Source organism: Nycticebus coucang, chromosome X (assembly GCF_027406575.1).
Source record: "Nycticebus coucang isolate mNycCou1 chromosome X, mNycCou1.pri, whole genome shotgun sequence".
Classification (NCBI taxonomy): domain Eukaryota; kingdom Metazoa; phylum Chordata; class Mammalia; order Primates; family Lorisidae; genus Nycticebus; species Nycticebus coucang.
The window spans coordinates 167,592,898-167,604,720 of record NC_069804.1 but is presented as its reverse complement, the minus strand read 5'-3'; the positions used below and the strand labels follow the sequence as shown (position 1 = coordinate 167,604,720).

Below are 11,823 nucleotides of genomic sequence, written 5' to 3'. Positions count from 1 at the left end.
AAAGTGCATTATTAGTCTATAAAGCCTAATGTGCTTATATTATCAAAATATGAACCCCAAAGTTGAAAGACTAGCTGGAAATTAAAAAAAAAAATTTAAAGGCAAATCCCTGCAATCAAGGATACTACAAGAAGATGAGAAGAGGATGAGCTTCATTTCTGCCTAAATCCTTGGCGAATCATCAAATTTTATAGGATCTGGAAAGACTCACAGAAACCCAGCCAAAAAAAAAGAAGCAATGGGTGCTCGCTTTGGCAGCATATATACTAAAATTGGAATGATACAGAAAAAATTAGTATGGCCCCTGTGCAAGGATGACATGCAAATTGGTGAAGCATACCATACATATATATATTTTTTAATGCAGCAATGGGATGACATCAGAACAGATCATAGATATCAGCATCACATACCATAGGGAAGATAGCTTTCCAGGTTGAATCCAGGAAAGTTAACTATATACTAGAAAAAATCTAGCAATGGTCAAAATAATATGACATAGAGTTGTTACAATAGATTACCCACAGTATTCAGTCTACAAATGAAAATCACTAGACATGTAAAAATAATGAGAATTTTTCAGACACAGACTCCAAAGGAGATACTATAAATATATTTAAAGAGGTATTTAAAACAAAAATTAATTCTATGAAGCAAATATCACCCTGATCCCCAAACCAGGAAAAGACCCAACAAGAAAAGAAAATTATACACCAATATCACTAATGAATATAGATGCAAAAATATTCAACAAGATTCTAACAAACAGAATCCAGCAACATATCAAACAAATCATACATCATGACCAAGTCGGTTTTATCCCAGGGTCTCAAGGCTGGTTCAATATACGTAAATCTATAAATGTAATCCAGCACATAAACAAATTAAAAAACAAAGACCATATGATTCTCTCAATTGATGCAGAAAAAGCTTTTGATAACATCCAACATCCCTTCATGATCAGAACACTTAAGAAAACTGGTATAGAAGGGACATTTCTTAAATTGATAGAGGCCATCTACAGCAAACCCACAGCCAATATCATACTGAATGGAGTTAAACTGGAATCATTTCCACTCAGATCAGGAACCAGACAAGGCTGCCCATTGTCTCCATTGCTTTTTAACATTGTAATGGAAGTTTTAGCCACCGCAATTAGGGAAGAAAAGGCGATCAAGGGTATCCATATAGGGTCAGAAGAGATCAAACTTTCGCCCTTCGCAGATGATATGATTGTATATCTGGAAAACACTAGGGACTCTACTACAAAACTCTTAGAAGTGATCAAGGAATACAGCAGCGTCTCAGGTTACAAAATCAACATTCATAAATTGGTAGCCTTTATATATATCAACAATAGTCAAGTTGAAAAAACAATTAAGGACTCTATCCCATTCACAGTAATGCCAAAGAAGATGAAATACTTGGGAGTTTATCTAACAAAGGACATGAAAAATCTCTATAAAGAGAACTATGAAACTCTAAGAAAAGAGATAGCTGAGAATGTTAATAAATGGAAAAATATACCATGCTCATGGTTGGGAAGAATCAACATTGTTAAAATGTCCATACTACCCAAAGCAATATATAATTTCAACGCAATCCCCATTAAAGCTCCACTGTCATACTTTAAAGATCTTGAAAAAACAATACTCCGTTTTATATGGAATCAGAAAAAACCTCGAATAGCCAAGATATTACTCAAAAATAAAAACAAAGCAGGAGGAATCATGCTACCAGACCTCAGACTATACTACAAATTGATAGTGATCAAAACAGCATGGTACTGGCACAAAAACAGAGAAGTAGATGTCTGGAACAGAATAGAGAACCAAGAGATGAATCCAGCTAATTACCGTTATTTAATCTTTGACAAGCCAATGAAAAACATTCAATGGGGAAAAGATTCCCTATTTAACAAATGGTGCTGGGTGAACTGGCTGGCAACCTGTAGAAGACTGAAACTGGACCCACACCTCTCACCATTAACCAAGATAGACTCTCAGTGGATTAAAGATTTAAACCTAAGACATGAAACTATAAAAATACTAGAAGAGAGTGCAGGGAAAACCCTTGAAGAAATTGGGTTGGGCGAGTTTTTTATGAGAAGGACCCCCCGGGCAATTGAAGCTGCTTCAAAAATACACTATTGGGACTTGATCAAACTAAAAAGCTTCTGCACAGCCAAGAACATAGTAAGTAAAGCAAGCAAACAGCCCTCAGAATGGGAAAAGATATTTGCAGGTTATGTCTGACAAAGGTTTAATAACCAGAATCCACAGAGAACTCAAACACATTAGCAAGAAAAGAACAAGGGATCCCATCGCAGGCTGGGCAAGGGACTTGAAGAGAAACTTCTCTGAAGAAGACAGGTGCACGCCTTTAGACATATGAAAAAATTCTCATCATCTTTAATCATCAGAGAAATGCAAATCAAAACTACTTTGAGATATCATCTCACTCCAGTGAGACTAGCCTACATCACAAAATCCCAAGACCAGAGATGTTGGCGTGGATGTGGAGAAAAGGGAACACTTTTGCACTGCTGGCGGGAATGCAAATTAATACATTCCTTTTGGAAAGAGATATAGAGAACACTTAGAGATCTAAAAATAGATCTGCCATTCAATCCTGTAATCCTTCTACTGGGCATATACCCAGAAGACCAAAAATCACATCATAACAAAGATATTTGTATCAGAATATTTATTGCAGCCCTATTCATAATTGCTAATTCATGGAAAAAGCCCAAGTGCCCATCAATCCACGAATGGATTAATAAATTGTGGTATATGTACACCGCAGAATATTATGCAGCCTTAAAAAAAGATAGAGACTTTACCTCTTTCATGTTTACATGGATGGAGCTGGAACATATTCTTCTTAGTAAAGTGTCTCAAGAATGGAAGAAAAAGTACCCAATGTACTCACCCTTATTATGAAACTAATGTAGGACCTTCACATGAAAGCTGTAACCCAGTTACAACCTAAGAATAGGGAGAAGGGGGAAAGGGAAGGGAGGGAGGGGGGAGGTAGCTGGAGGGAGGGGGATTAATAGGATTATACCTGCGGTGCATCTTACAAGGGTATATGTGAATCTTAGTAAATGTGGAATGTAAAGGTCTTAGCAAAATAACTAAGAAAATGCCAGGAAAGCTATGTTAACTAGTGTGATGAAAATGTGTCAAACAGTCTATGAACCAAGTGTATGGTGCCCCATGATCATACTAATGTACACAGCTATGATTTAATAAAAAATAAATAAATAAAACAAAAATCAAAAGAAAACATTTATTAGTGACAAAAAGTAGGGAACTTTAATGGAAATGGAAATTTATTTTCAAAAGAAAACTCTAGATCTTAAAATAAAGCTCACTAGATGAAATCAAACTCAGATTAGAGACGTCAGAAAATAGAATTCATGTAATTGAAAATAAATCACTTGGCTTAGCGCCCATAGTGCAGTGATTACAGAGCCAGCCACATACACCGAGGGTGGCAGGTCTGAACCCGGCCTGGGCTAGCTAAACAATAATCACAACTGCAACAAAAAATAGCCGGATGTTGTGGCAGGCACCTGTAGTCCCAGCTACTTGGGAGGCTGAGGCAAGAGAATCACTTAAGCACAAGAGTTTGAGGTTGCTATGAGCTATGACTCCACGGCACTCTACCACTGGCAGCATAATGACACTCTGTCAAAAAAAGAAAGAAATAGAGAGAGAGAGAGAGAGAGAGAGAGAGAGAGAGAGATTGAGAGAGAAAGGAGAAAGAAAGAGAGAAAGAAAGAGAAAGAAAGAAAGGAAATTACTAAATCCAAAGAATAGGGAGAAAAGATTAAAAATAATAAATATAACCCCAGAAACCTATGGAAAACATAAATCAGTTTAATAAAAGTATAATTATAATTCCAGGGAAAAAGAATTAATATATTTAAATAAATAATAGATAAAAACATCTAAAATCTTATGTAAAACATAATTAAAGAACAAGAAATTCAACAAACTTCAATCAAAGAGAACACAAGAAAATCCACTCCTGGACACATAGTGATCAATTAGCAGAAAGCCTAAGACAAGAAGAAAATCTTCAGAGTAGCTAGAAAAAAAGTCTTTTCACACAGGGTTAGAAATAAAGGATGAACACCTTACTTCTCATGAGGAGTTATAGAAACTGTTGAATAATACTTTCAAAGTGTTGGAGGGGGAAACAATTTGTCAATTAAGAATTCCATATCCTTGGAAGATATTTTCCAAATGAAGGGGAGATTAAGACATTTTCAGAAAAACAAAAACTGAGTGAGCTTATTAGCAACAGACCTATACTAGTACATAAGATGCTAAAGAGGCTGGGCATGATGGCTTATGCCTTTAATCCTAGAACTTTTGGTTGCCAAGGTGGGAGAATTACTTGAGGCCAGGAGTTCAAGACCAGCCTGGTTCTACATAGTGAGATCCCATCTCTACAAAAAACAAGAAATATTAGCTAGGCATAGTGGCAGGCACCTTGGGAGGCTGAGGCAGGAGGATTGCTTGAGTCCAGGAGTTCCAGGCTCAGCAAGCTATGATTGTGCCACTGCACTTCAGCCTGGGTGACAGAATGAGACCTTGTCTCAAAAAATATGTTAAAGAAATTTCTTCTATGTAAAAGAAAATAATGCTAGGTGGCAAATCCAATATACAAAAAAGGTGAAGCGCACCAGAAAGGTTAAATATGTATGTAAATGCAAATAACTATTTTTCTTCTTTTAACTTCTTTAGCAGACATACAATTTTTTTTTTTTTTGAGACAAAGTCTCACTATGTTGCCCTCGGTAGAGTGCCATGGCATCACAGCTCACAGCAACCTCCAACTCTTGGGCTTAAGTGATTCTCTTGCCTCAGCCTCCCAAGTAGCTTGAACTATAGGTGCCTGCCACAACGCCCGGCTATTTTCTTGTTGCAGCTGTCATTGTTGTTTAGCTGGCCCGGGCCAGGCTCGAACCCTCCAGCCTCATTGCATGTGGCTGGAGCTGTAACCACTGTACTACAGGCGCCAAGCTCAGACATATGATTTTTAAAACAAAAGTTATAATGCTGTATTGATGGGCTTATAACATAATGTATATAGCTATAAGATGTGTGTGTGTGTGTTGTATCTATGTGTGTATGTGTATCAATAATAACACTAAGAAAGGAAGGAATGAAAGTAAACTATTGTAAGGTTTTTATGTTTTACCTGAAGTAATTCTATATTAAACCTAAGTAGACTGCATTAAGTTTAAGTTACATATTTTAAACCCTAGAGCAACAACTAAAACATATTACAAAGAGACATAGCTATAAAACCAATAGAAAAATTAACATAAAATAATAAAAATATATTTAGTTAATATGAATGAAAGAACAGAGGGACAAAAGAATGTAAAACAAGTAGAAACATATAGTAAATTGCAAGGCAAAATATAAACACATCAACAATTATATTCAATGTAAATAGATAAACTAAACCCATAAAAATTACAAGAAAGGTCAGGTTGAATTAAATCCAGGAGAACCTCTATAAGTTGTTAACCACCCAAGGGACTATAACGAGCTGGTCAACATACAGAGGTAGTCAACATAAGTAACTAGACCTACTATACGATACATATATGTGGTGCATGTCTGGTCTATGAAAATTAGGTCAACTTAAGGAGTTTGGTCAATGTAGAAGGTGATTAACTTTGGAAGTTCTACCATATATATATGCTCTGACACAAATAGATTAAAAGTAAAAGGGCAGAAAATACAGCATGATGTTCTTAGGCATAAGGAAGTTAGAGTGGCTACATTAACATCAGACAAAATAAACTTCAAGAAAATCAATGTTAATAAAGCCAAAGGTAGAAACTTTGTAATTACATAAGAGTAATACATCAGGAATGTATAAAAATTATAGATACATATTAGCTTAAAAACTAAGAGATTGACTAAACAGCAGCATGAAGGAATACTTTGAGGTGAAGGACATGGTTTACATTATCACTATGGTGGTGGTTATACTACTATAAACATTTGTCAAAACTTATTAAATTGTTCACTTAAAACTGATAAATGTTTGTGTATAGAATTTACACCTTAATGAAAAATAATAAAACAAAAAGCAAAAAATAATCAGTACAAACCTAATGATTTATATGGATATGTAAGTTAATCTTAAATGTATAACCTAGTGGCAGTTAATTTCCATTTGAAGTCTCCTAATCAGAAATCCAAATCTATAAGGATAGATCTGAGTAGTTGAGACAGAGATAGAGACGGTATGGCCTGCAAAGCTTAAAATATTATTTATCTCACCTTTTACAAGAGTTTGCTGACACATGCACTAGAATAGTGTTGCTTCTAATTCAGTAACACCCAAAGATAGCAACATGAAAATTACCATTAATTTCCACTTTTATATTTACTAATTCCTCACTTTTACATTTTTTCTGAGATTTTTTAATGCTTTGTCCATTTAATATAAGATTTTCTCATTTTTGAATAACTACATTTAAGCATTTAATTTTTCTTCTGCTTACCACTTCAGTTACCTTATCTATCTTTGTATGTATACTGCTGTTTATAAATAGCTTGAAAATTTATCTTGATTCCCTCTTTAGCCTACAACCTATTTAGAAAGTTTCTTTTGAAGGTTCTAAGTACATAAAACCATTCTTTGCTGAACTTTCATTATTGATATAGCATATCATCACATTTAAGCCAAAAAATATGACTTGTATGCTTTTTGTTTTTAGAGATTTGCAGACACTTTGTAGCTTAATAGGTGGTAAATATCTGATACTTTTCCATCTGTATTTGAAAAGAATTTGTATGGTGTTTTTAGCACGAGCTTCATATATATATTACATATATATACACACATATATACATTTGTCTATGAAATAAAATTTGTTAATTGTTGTTGAAGCCTTTTATAGACTCATATATTTTGTCTGTTAGAATTGTTATTTTATGAGAAATATAGTCTCATTGTGATAATTGATTTATTAGTTTTCTTTCATTTTCTCTCTTTCTTCTCTCCTTTCCTCTCTCCCTTCTCTTTATCTCTCTTTCCACTTTATTTATACCAAAACTATGTTGTTAAAATACTTAAATGATCAACGTCATACCACTGAACCAAAAGCTAAAAACAAAACCAATTCATATTAAACTTCTGGGAAGGAAGGCTCTAGAAAGCAATCTCTGCAAGATAAAAAATGGAACATACAGAGTTTCTGAAGTGTTTGACTATAATGAGACAAGTTTTACAGTTCTATCAGGGTTTGAAATAAACATTAGTAAGATAGGCTTTCCAGCCTCACAGAAGATCCTGAGGGCTCAAGTCCTCTCAGCTTCAGTCCTTCCTGGTACAATCAGGGAACTATCCCTTTTCTTAAGGGACTTGCTGGGAGACCATGCTCCTCTAAGCTAATTAAACTAGGCTTTTCAGTCTCTGCTCCATAGAAGAACATAAGAGGGCACTATCTTGGCTCCAGTCCTTCCTACTGCAGTTGAGGAACTATTTTGTCTATGCTGAGACTTGCTGGGAGACATTTGCCTATCTGTGCCAGTGAAATCAGGCTCTCCACCCTCTACCATATGGCAGATACTAGGAGGGCCCAGTCTTAGCTTCAGCCCATCCTACTGCAGGATATCCCTGGGAGACACATGCTCTCTGAGAATGAGTTAAGCTTGTCCAACCTCTACCCCACAACAGATCCTGAGGAGGCCCAGTCTTAGTCTTAGCCCCTCACATTACGGTCAGGGACCTGCTGAAAAGTATGCTCATCCAGACTACTCAGGCAGTCTTCTGGACTCAGATCACTGGCCAGAATTCCTACCCAGTGCCAAAACCTCCCTCAGGTCTTCTTAGATGGAAAGCCAAGTCAGCCTTGGAGTCTTAACAAGACTCAGGGCAAGCCTGGACACTATAGTGTCCTCTAGTGCTAAGACAGCTGTAGTAGTCCCTGGCTCAGAGAACACAATAGTAAGTCTGTGTATAATCCCTGAAGACTCTCTGAAAGACAGGCAAAAGCAAAGCCAGAATGTGAAGACAGATCTTGTCATAAGCCCACAAGCATCAAGGACATTCAGGGAAACTATGACCTCACCAAATGGACAGAATAAGAAGCCAAAGAAAGACTTTGAAGTGATGCAGATGTATGAATTCTGAACCAAATATAATTCAAAATAACTCTTAGGAGGCTCAACAAACTTTTAAAAAAAGATACTCTACAGAGAAATTGAAATAATTTTTATAAATCCAAAAGAAATACTGGAGATGGAAAAGTACAATGAAAGCATGAGAGCTGCAGTAAAGAATATCACCAGCAGAACTGATCAAACAGAAGAAAGAATCAGTGAGCTGGAAAACAGACCATCGAAAATACACAATCAGAGGAGAAAAAAGAAATAGAAATAAAAAGGAATGAAGAAAGCTTATAAGATCTATGAGGCAACATCAAAAGAGCAAAAATTTGGGTTGTTGGAGTTAAAAGGGGAATTGAGAAAGACAAGTGGTAAAAATATTATTCAAGAATATAGTAACAGAAAACTCCAAACCTTGAGAAAAATATAAATATTCAGATGCAAGGAAGTCAAAGACCACCAACCAAATTCAAACAAACAAGAATAACCCAGAAATAATATAATCGAACACTCAAAGGTCAAAGACAAAGAGAAAATCTTGACAGCAGAGAGAGAAAAGAAGCAAATAACATATTAGGGAGAGCTAATAAAGCTGGTATCAGAGCCTCTCAGCTGAAATTTTATAGGCCAGGTGGAAGGGCTATTCAGCTTCAGTACTGAAGGAAAAAAACACAAAACTGCCAACTAAGAATGATGTCACCAACAAATCTACTCTTCAGAAATGAAGGAGCAACAAAGACTTTCAGAGAAACAAAACCTAAGGGAATTTATGCTAAAGGAAATTCTTAAAACTGAAAGAAAAGGATTCTAATGTGATTGTTACACTAATATTGTAAATATGGTGTGTAAGACATTTACATCTTTACTAAAAAGACTACTGCCTATAAGAAACTCACTTTATCTATAAAGATGCACATAGATTGAAAGTGAAAAGAAATAAAAAGATATTCCATACAATTGGAAACCAAAAAAAAAAAAAGAAAGAAATAGATATATCAAATAGTTAAAATAGTTATATCAAAGTTAAAAACTTAGAAAAAAAACCCACAAAGAAGGTCATTATATAAGAATGAAGAGGTCAATTCAGCAAGAAAACATAAAACATAGTAAATATATATGTACCCAACAATGGAGCAACCAAATTTATAAAGCAAATATTAACAAATCTGGCCAGGCATGATCGTTCACACCTGTAATCCCAGAACTTTGGCAGAGTGAGGCAGGAGGATTGGTTCAGGCCAGGATTTTGAGACCAACCTGGGCAACATAACAAGACACTGTCTCTGTGAAAAACTTTTTTAAATTAGCAAGGTATGATGGCTTACAAATGTAGTCCTAGCTACTCAGGAGGTTGAAGTGGGAGGATCACTTGAAGCCAGGAATTCGGGGCTGCAATGAGCTGTGTTTGTGCCATTGCACTCCAGCCTGGGTGGCAGAGCTCTTAAAAGTAATAATAGTAAGCTAAAATAAAATTAAAAGTAAAGAAATTTAAAGGGAGAGATAGACTAAACTACAAAAATAGTAGAGAATTTCAACACCACACTCTGACAAAGAAAAACTTATCTAGGCAGAAAATGAACCAAAAAAAAACCCATCAGTTAAACTATACTCTAGGCAAAATAGGCTTAAAAGACATTTAGAAAACATTTTTTTTTTTTTGAGGCAGAGTCACACTTTTGTCATACTCAGTAGTGTGCTGTAGTGTCATAGTTCACAGCACCCTCAAATCTTGGGCTCAAAGCAATTCTCTTGCCTCAGCACCCCTGGTACCTGGGACTACAGGTGCCTTCCACAATGCTCAATCAATTTTTTTTTATATATGGAGTCTTGCTCTTGCTCAGGCTGGTTTTGAACTCCTAAACTCAGGCATTCTACCTGCCTCAGCCTCCCAGAGTTCTAGGATTACAAGCATAAGCCACTGTGCATGCCCCATTTATGGAACATTTAATCCAACTGATAAAGAATACACATTCTTCTTATTGGCACATGTAATATTCTCTAGGACAGGTATTAGGCCACAAAACAAGTCTCAACAAATTTTAAAAAGTCAAAATTATTTAATGTATCTTTTCTGACCACAATAGAATAAAACTAGAAATCAGTAACAAGAGGAACTTTGGAAAATGTACAAACTCATGGAAATTAAACAACATGCTCCTGAACAACCAATTGGCCAATGAAAAAATTAAGATGGAAATTTTAAAAATTTTTAGAAGATGAGAAAATGAAAACACCATATGAGACAACAAAAACAGTACTAAGACAGAAGTCAGAAACAGCAAATGCCCACATTAAAAAGAAAAATAGAAAGACTTTTTTTAATCAACCTAAAAATTCACCTCAAAGTACTAGAAAAACAAGAAAAAAAATAAGCCCAAAATTAGTAGAAGAAAAGAAATAGTAAAGATCAAAGTGGAATATCATGGAAATTAGACTAAAAACAATACAAAACATAAACCAAACAAAAGATTGTTTTTTTTTTGAAAAGAGGAGCAAAATTGACAGATGTTTAACTAGACAAAGAAAAAGGAGAGAAAAATCTAAATGAATAAAATCAGAGACAAAAAGGAAACATTATAACAGATTCCACAGAAATACCAAGAATCATTAGATACTACTATGAACAGAAATCTATATACCAACAAATTGAAAAACCTAGAAAAAAATGGATAAATTCCCGAACGCATAAAACTTACCAAAATTGCAACATGGAGAAGTTAAAAAATACAGAACAGACCAATAACAAGTATAGACATCAAAGCAGTGATAAAAGGTCTCCTACTAAAGAAAAGCCAGGAATTGATGGTGTCACCAGTGAATTTTACCAAACATCTAAACTAATACCAACTGTACTTAAATTATTTAAAAAACATTGAAGAGAAGAGAGTGCTTCCAAACTCTTTCTATGTGGCCGGCTATATACCCTGACACAAAAATCAGACAAGGACACAATAGCCAAAAGGCAAACCACAGGTCAATATCCTTGATGAACATAGATGCAAAATTTCTTGACAAAAGACTATAGTTGGCTGGGCACAGTGGTTCACACCTATAATCCTAGCACTCTGGGAGGCAGAGGCAGGTGGATTGCCCGAGCTTACAGGTTCAAGACCATCCTGAGCCAGAGGGAGACCTCATGTGTAAAAATAGTTGGGCATTGTGGCAGGTGCCTGTAGTCTCAGCTACTTTGGAGGGTGAAATAAGAGAATCGCTTGACCCCAAGTTTGAGGTTGCTGTTAACTATGACGCCAGGGCAGTCTACAAAGGGCAACCAAGTGAGACTGTCTCAAAAAAAAAAAAAAAAAAAAAAGAAAGTCTATTGAGCCAATTTCAACAACACATTAAAAAGATCATTCACCATGACCAAGTGAGATTCAACCCAGGAATGCAAAGATGGTTTAACATATGCAACTCTATAGCCATGATAGATAACATCAACAAAATCAAGGACAAAAACCATATAATCGTTTCAATAGATGCTGGAAAAACATTTGATAAAATTCAACATCCCTTCATGATAAAAACTCTCAAAAAATTATGTATAGAAGGAGCATACCTCAACATGATAGAGGCTATATGTATGGCAAACCCACAGCTAATATACTGAAGAGGGAAAAGTTGAAACTCTTTTTACTAAAATCTGGAACATGACAAGGATATCCACTTTCACCACTTC

At 35.4% G+C, this 11,823-nt stretch overlaps 1 non-coding gene across 1 annotated transcript; it reads left to right on the top strand.

Moving 5' to 3' along the window:
* Positions 1–242: 242 nt before the first annotated feature.
* LOC128578733 (U6 spliceosomal RNA) lies at positions 243–349 on the top strand. Its single transcript, XR_008377868.1, has one exon. It is a non-coding gene; the product is annotated as a U6 spliceosomal RNA (small nuclear RNA).
* The last annotated feature ends 11,474 nt before the right edge of the window (positions 350–11,823 follow it).